At 33.3% G+C, this 8103-nt stretch overlaps 1 long non-coding RNA gene across 1 annotated transcript; it reads right to left on the reverse strand.

Annotated features, from left to right (window-relative positions):
- Nucleotides 1-311: 311 nt before the first annotated feature.
- Nucleotides 312-6115, reverse strand: LOC127748299 (uncharacterized). The gene is made up of 3 exons (XR_008010237.1): nucleotides 5942-6115; nucleotides 5767-5843; nucleotides 312-758 (listed from the first exon to the last, which is right to left on the reverse strand). It is a non-coding gene; the product is annotated as an uncharacterized LOC127748299 (long non-coding RNA).
- Between the last annotated feature and the right edge of the window lie 1988 nt (nucleotides 6116-8103).

Here is an 8103-nt window from a genome sequence, read left to right on the forward strand (position 1 = left end):
GGCTGAGCTAATGTCTCGAGAAGTCCCCAACGAAGTCGTGGATTAGCCGTCTAAGAGATGTATCCTCAAGCTAGTGGTCATTGATATCCGATGAAAGGCGCTCGCTGAACCCATGTAGAATAGAGATAACTTGTGATGGTTCAACTCATTCATAAGGTTGAAGAACGAAGATACATCTTAGGAGAGAATCAAACACGAATTGAAATAGAATAGTAGTGCTTTTATTAATCCATAAAACTCAGCAGAGCTCCTAACCTTAACCTAGAAGGTTTAGTGGCTCATACTATACAATGAAACTTGAAAATAGGAAATAATGTTCTATGGTCGTCGAAGATCCTAAAATAAGAGTGATCTTCTCCTATATATACTAATCTAATAACTAACGATTACAAAAATATGATAGGCTTAGTTTTTTAGTGCAAAAATCTACTTGGGATGAGCTAAGGGTGTCTCCATGTGCTAGCATGGCTCTTATGCGTCGAACGCCCCTTTTGGACTCCCCTTTGGGTGTTGGATGCCAGCTGTTCCCTTTTGGGCATCCAATGCCAGGAAGGAGGTAGAAAGCTAACGTTGAACGCCAGTTTTGGGCCTTCATCTCTAAAGACATGTATGAACTATTATATATTTCTGGAAAGCTCTTGATGTTAGCTTTCCAAAGCCGTTAAGAACGCTCTATTTGAATATTTGTAGCTCCAGAAATGCTTGCTTGAATGCACAGAGGTCAGATCTTGACAACATCTGCTACGCTTTCCTTACATCTGAATCAAACTTTGTCAAAACTCTCAGATTTCAGCCAGAAAATATCTAAAATTACCATAAAACACAACAACCCATAGTAGAAACCAAAAATGTGAATTTTACACCAAAACCTATGAAAACATAATAAAACTTAAACAAAACATGCTAAAAACTATATGAAAATCATGTCAAAAAGCGTATAAATATCCGCTGATCAATTATTAGGTTAAAGGAAAAGATCAATTAAGTTTAGGATCTTCTTCCTTCCGCATTTTCTAGAACCCTATTTTCTCTACAAGTTATGAGCAACTAAACCTCCTAGTTAAGGTTAGGAGCTCTGTTTATTTCTATGGATTAGAACTATTATTCTTCTATTTTAATTTATGTTTGATTCAATTCTAAGGTGTTGTTTTCGTTCTTAATCTTATGAACTGGGTAGAACGAGAGTATGATCCTTTTCTACATGAGTTCTTATGATTCTCGACAGAGTTATCTCGCTTAAACTACAGCTTGAAAAACATTCCTCCTGAATTGCTATTTACATGAACTAATTGAGATATGTGACATATAATCCTGTTAGCTTTGGTAATTAGGGTTTTTGTGGCGCTAAACTAGTTTTCTGAACTTAACTCTCTAATCGGAATTGAGTGACCATGAGAGTGGCATTTGATGAGGATTAGAGGAGATTGAATCACTAAGAGATTAGGGTTTAATCACTTATGGTTCGCCATAGAATGAATCATTCATTATTAAAATAGTTGGTAAGACGTTTTAATCCGGAAAAGTAAACATCTCCATGACCATAACTGTTTTCTCATCATTGTTTTACACCAAACCCTTTTATTACTTTCTTTATTTTCTTGTTCACGTGTTTATGCGTTTACAACAACACAACTCTTTTTACTATTTTCCTAACTAAGTCCAATAGGATAACTATTGCTTGCTCATTTCGACAATTCTTGTGGAATCGACCCTCATTTACCTGAGATATTACTTAGATGACCTGGTGCACTTACTGGTTAAGTTGTACAAGTTTTAATTTCGCGCAAAAGGGGTGATAATTAAACTAGCTCGCTGCCCCTCCTCCCCCTTTATAGCTTTTTTTAATCAAAATTATGGATATCTTTTAAAAATTAAAAAAATAACTAGTGTTGTTTTGAAACCAATGTATAAGTCTATCTACACTAAAACTTTCGTTTTCGAGTAATTAATTCATACATGAGACTTCTAGCTGTTAAGTTAATATAACATGTTATTTGGTGCTAGCTAAGTTATGCATTTGTTGAAACATACATTATTTAACCCTTTGAGAATATCATACAATTTTAAGATTGGCTTGTGCTTTTAAAATTTTAAAAATCTAATATTATCTCAATATTAATAAATATTTAAATTAATTATTATATTATGTCTATTATGATATTTTTAAATTTTAAAAATTATTTTTTCAACTATACTTTTTTTGCTTATACTTATTCATTGTTATTTTTAGTTTGATTTAACAATCTTAAAAATATAACTTTTAAAAAGTTATTTTTCAAAAATCAATTTTAATAAATTATTTAAAAAAATAAACTCCACTAAAACAAATCTTAATAATATAAGCATGTATATGAATTTTGAAATAGGTGAATATATGAATTAAATGCATGTATAATTGTGTGGCTCCAACAGTGATGACAAGGCAAGTTACGGTGACTACAAGTGCAGACTAATGAAAAGCAAACAACAACGTCTTATTGTTAACTAAGAAAATATGGAAAAAGACATGCGGATGCATGGAGGCTTCTATAGGTTGAAAAGTTGAAAAAACGGAGACATGGATGGCGATTGTGAATTATCGAAGTCTCAAAGGTCCACTTGATGCAATAAGAAATTGAACAAAAACTAAACATTATTATTTTCTGAAAAGAATAAACAAAGACGGCCATTGGAGATGCTGTGGGGTCTGGTGTGGGTGTTTGATTTAGGAGTTTGACATTATTGAATAGAAGGGAAAATACTAAAAATACTATGGTATCGCCCAGCGCATGGGGTTAGGTTAAGGTTTTGGCTTTCATTTCAAAGTAATAATAAAAAAGAAAGAAAGTAGGACCTTCCTTTCTCTATCTGCCTGACATAACAATTCACGCCTTCTCCATGTATATATGTTCAACTCTTTTATGCCCTTTTTGAATTATACTGATAAAAATATTTTTATATTTATTAACGATAAAAATATTTTTAAAATATGATAAAAACATTCAACTTTAAACATATTCTAAAAAACTACTTTAAACATGTAGTATTTTACAAATATGATTATTAAAATAAAATATTTTTATTTTTAAAATTTGATTACTTATGCTATGTAGATTTTTTTTTTTTATTTTTGAGTCAACGATTAATAATAGTTTTAAAAAATAAAAATATTTATAGATTCAATTTTTATTAAATTTGTTTGTATGTGCTTTTTAAATAGTGATTAACTCTTATCTTATTATTTTATTAATTTTTTTACTTTAAAAAATCTAAATCCTAATAATAGAGTATATATTAAGGGGTCCATGCAAATAATGCAGAGAAGGGTTTTACTTTTTTTTTAAAAAATATAAAACAGTAAATTATATATGTTATTATGTGTCTTACAAATATAGAAAAATTAACTCACTAATTTTATTTTATTTTTAATCTGATAATCAATGTCCTTAAGACACTTCTAGTTAAATATTAAAATAGCTCTTCTTTTGTATTCTTGTTTGCAAAGCCCATTGTTTAAATAAGAAGTTACAAAAATCAACTTGGTTAGTCGAGTGATCAACTCATTCGTTCGCTTAAACAAGTGTCGAGAGTTTGCAGACCCTTAAATGGAGTTTAGATCCGCGATAGATTAATCTTTAGCCTGTCGGATTAGGAGATAGTTGATAAACCCCATTTATAGGGTTTATCTTGTGTTGAATTTAGAGCATTTTGTTAACCTTTCCTCACATTCATTCAATGAAATAGCATGATTTCGTGATTCTCCCTCAATTAGTGCTTAAAGGTGAAAACATGCCTTTAGATCTTCAAATTGATGATTTTAATTCACATTTGATTCCACTGGATGCCTTGATGTGTTTGTTAGTGATTTCAGATTGAATAGGGGTAGGAATGGGACAAAGGGATAGAGAGGAAAGCATGCAAAGTGGAGAACATATGAAAAAGTCAAAGATTTGGACACACTCATCCATGCGCACGCGCACTAGACGCGCACGCGTGGATCGTGAAAACTCAAGAGACGTGCACGCGCACTGTACGTGCATGCGTCGGTGGCCACACGTGATTTTTAAATAGAAAACGTACCCAGCGATTTCTAAGAAGCTGTGGGGCCCAGTTGCAATCAACTTTGGCACCAGAAGTGCTTTAAAGGACCAAGGAGTGAAGGGAATTGACATCTTTGGTTCATTCATTCATATTAGGATTAGGAGTAGTTAGTTTCTAGAAGAAGAAGCTCTTACTTCTCTCTAGAATTAGGAATAGGATTAGGATTAGTTCTTAGATCTAGGTTTCAATTCATGCTTTCTTCTACTTCTTCTTCTCAAATTCTTTGTTGTTGCAATCATCACTCTTCTATTCTTTGTTGTAATTTTCTTTATGTTGTTCCTATACTTTGTTGTAGATCTATTCTTGTTCCTTCTATTCTCTTTCAATTCAATTAGAGGTAATTCATAATAATTGTGCTTCTTTTGATTGTTGTTGTTAATTCCTTGTAATAATTGTTGTTAGATTCTATTCTTGTTGTCAATTTGCTATACTTTTCTTTTGTGCCTTCCAAGTGTTTGATGAAATGTTCGGTTAGATTTTAGTATAGATTTTTCCCTTCTTGGCTTTGGCAGAGTAATTAGTGACTCTTGAGTTATCTAATTCCTTTGTTGATTGATAATTAGAAGTTGCTAATTAATTTGAATGCATCTAAAGCTAGTCTTTCCTTTAAGAGTTGATTAGGACTTGAGGAATCAATTCGATTCATCCACTTGACTTTCCTCCGTGGTTAGAGGTTAAATAAATAGGAGCAATAGACAATTTGTTGTCACAATTGAGGTGGATAACTAGGATAAGACTTATAGTTCTCATATCTTGCCAAGAGCTTTGTTAGTTGTTAATTAGTTCCTTTGCCATTTATATTTCTTGCCTATTTTCTCAAAAAAACCCCAAACATACCTAATAACCAATAGCACGACACTTTATTGCAATTCCTAGGGAGAACGACCCGAGGTTCTAATACTTTGGTTTATAATTTTAGGGGTTTGTTTTGGTGACAAACAAAATTTTTGTATGAAAGGATAATTGTTGATTTAGAAACTATACTTACAACGAGATTTCATTAATAAAATTCTAAATTGTCAAAAAATCCAATCATCAATACTGTAGACAACCAAAAATAAAGAAGTGCAAAAAAAGTTAAATAGATAAATAAAAAAAAGTCTATGAATTAACATTTTTTTAGCAACAATCAATTAATATTTTTTTTTCATTTTTAATCATTTACTATTTTTTTAGTCAATTATTGATTAAAAAAAGATTAACTTTTAAGGCTGTGCTTAAAAGAAAGGCTGGATACTAAGAGACAAAGATTAAGAGATAAAAATTGAAAGATAAAGACTAAATTAATTTTTTATATTGTATTTAGTATAAAATATACAACCCAATACCTATTTAATTTAAGATAAAAATAAATACTGAAATATATGAAATTACTAAAATACCTAATAAAAAAACTTAAATAATACTTTGGCCCCCTTTAATTTTCCCTCTCCCCTTCCCCCTTAAAAAAACTAGAAATGAGAGTACACAATTTCAGGAAATTGATTGCATCAAATTAGATTTTCACTTATATGTCACTTAAATTTACGTGTAATGAACTCATTATTTAGTTATTTACAAACTAACATGGAATTGAAAATCCTATTCTTCATTCTAACAAAACGCACAAACCCTTTAACTTTATAATAAAAAAATATATTTTTCTTTCTTTAAAAAGATGAAATTACATTAACGGCAGTGACTCACCGGCCACTTTATCTCCATCGTGAGTGAATTTTAGAAAAGAATCCATTGTCCTATAATCAGACATATCTCTCTCCAAACTACACAGATATTATAATTAGTGTTTGAAGAGAAACGTGAATAGAAATACAACAAACGCAAAAACCAGAACAGAGAAGAAGATGCGACGGCAAATTACCTATGTCACAGCGGCTCCGACAATGATGAGAAGGTGGTTCTAGTGGCGATGATGATGACATGGGCTTCAGCAAGGTCTGCAACAAGGTTGTGCTCCAATCTGAGAAGAAAAACAATCAAGGAGAAGAAGCTTGATCAGTTTTAAAGGTGGGATAGACCTAAAAATTTTATGTTTAGAACGAGTGTATTTTAGAAAAAAAAGTTAATAAAATTTTAATTTTGGTTTTTATGAATTTTAATTTATGTGTTCTTATTTTTTAAAGGTATTATAAGAATTAAAATTGTAATTTAGAATTGCATTTTTAGTTTTAATTTCTAACCACTAAATATAATATTAAGTTTCAGCCTTTTAATTTTAGTGTTCTCTCCTAAACACAGCCCAAAAATATCAATAAATAAATAAAGGGGAGTGTTAGGTAAACAATGACTATCTTAAACAACATCAACAATCACCTATCAAATTAAAATACACTACACCCTAATTTAATGCTATTAATTAAATTTAAGATTAATTTACTCTTTTAATCCTATTAATTTACATTGTTCACACATTGTTCAAAAATATTGTTAGTTATCTATACTTTTCCATAAATTAATTATAGGGATAAGTATTGTTTGGTCCCTAATGTTGAGGGTCAGAATTGAAACCGTCCCCAACGTAATTTCCGATTTAGAATCATCCTTAACGTTTTTTTTTTTGTAATAAAATCGTCCTTTTTAATAAAATTTTTAATTTTATTCCTAAACTACCCCTACTTTAATAAAACCACCGAACCAAACCCACCACCACAGTGCCCCCAACAACCCTAATCGCCAGCGAGCCACCGCGACCACCTTTCCCCCTCTCCCCTTTCTTCTTCCTCTTCTCTCATCTCTTCTCCCTTGCCCCACTCTCCTCTCCTCTGCCACCGAACAGCCGCCGCGCCTGTCACAGTGACGGTGTTGCCACCCAACCTTCGCCACTGTGCCTTTACTAGCGTCCCATCCTGTCACCACCCCCTGTCCGAACCCTAACCCAGCCAACCACCCCCCGCGACCCTCTACCCTCTTCTCCTCCTCGCGTCTCCTCTTAGTGTCGAACCACCATCGGGAACCAACCTCCCCATGGCCGAACCACTTACCCGTAGCCTCCACCATCGACGAGCCATGGCGACCCAACCCAGCACCGCCGCGGCGTCCAGGCCCCTCCCCTTTGTCGCCACCGCCAGGCTAGCTGAGTTGCTCCGCCCATTCCTCACCACCACGTTTCCTTCTCCTTCCCTGCTCCAATCTTCTACTTTCTAGATCTCAATTTTTTTCTCTTCTGTTTATTCTGTTGGTGTTAGTGTTGGTGTTGGTGTTGGTGTTGGTGGAGAGGGAAGAAGGGAAGTGGAAGAAGCCAGAGAAGAAGAGGAAGAAAATGAAGAGGAGCATGATGGAGATGGTGATGGTGATGTTGATGGGTTTGGGTGGCTCCTATTTCTGATTCTGCTTCTGCATCTGCTTCTTCCTCGGCTTCTTCTTCTGCTTTGGCTTGAAATTACTGTTTTTGCTGTTTTTGCTATTAAATTTACTGTTTTTGTTGTCGAATTTTGCTGCTGAATTTGCTGTTTTTGTTGTTTCTGCATCTGGTTTTGCTGTTTGTTGTTGCATCTGATTTTGCTTCTTCTTCTTCTTCTCCATCTGTTGAATTTTGCTCTTGAATTTGCTTCTTTTTCTGCCTCTGTTTCTGATTTTTCTATTTTTTATTTTGCTATTGGTGTTGGTGTTGGTGTTGGTGGTGGTGGTGGTGTTAGTGTTGGTGTTGGTGTTGGTGCTGGTCGTGGTGGTGGTGGTATGGTGGTGTTGGTATTGGTGGTAGTGGTGGTGGATGAGGTAATTGTACTGGTAGTGGTGAGGGTATTTTTGTCTAAAAAAATTAAAAGGACGATTTTAATACGAAAAAAAAAACATTAAAATGATTCTAAATCAAAAATTACATTGGAGACGGTTTCGATTCTGACCCTCAACGTTAGAGACCAAAACAATACTTATCCCTTAATTATACGAAGGTTTGATTGCATTCAACGTAAGGTCTAAAAAATATCCTAAGAGTTTTTCTTCTTTCTTTTTTTTTGTCAAAAGTGAGTAATCCTGAATGGAACGACGGATCCTATTTTTGTTATTAATTTTTATTTTGAACAT

This window comes from Arachis duranensis, chromosome 6 (assembly GCF_000817695.3).
Source record: "Arachis duranensis cultivar V14167 chromosome 6, aradu.V14167.gnm2.J7QH, whole genome shotgun sequence".
In the NCBI taxonomy this organism is placed as follows: Eukaryota; Viridiplantae; Streptophyta; class Magnoliopsida; order Fabales; family Fabaceae; genus Arachis; species Arachis duranensis.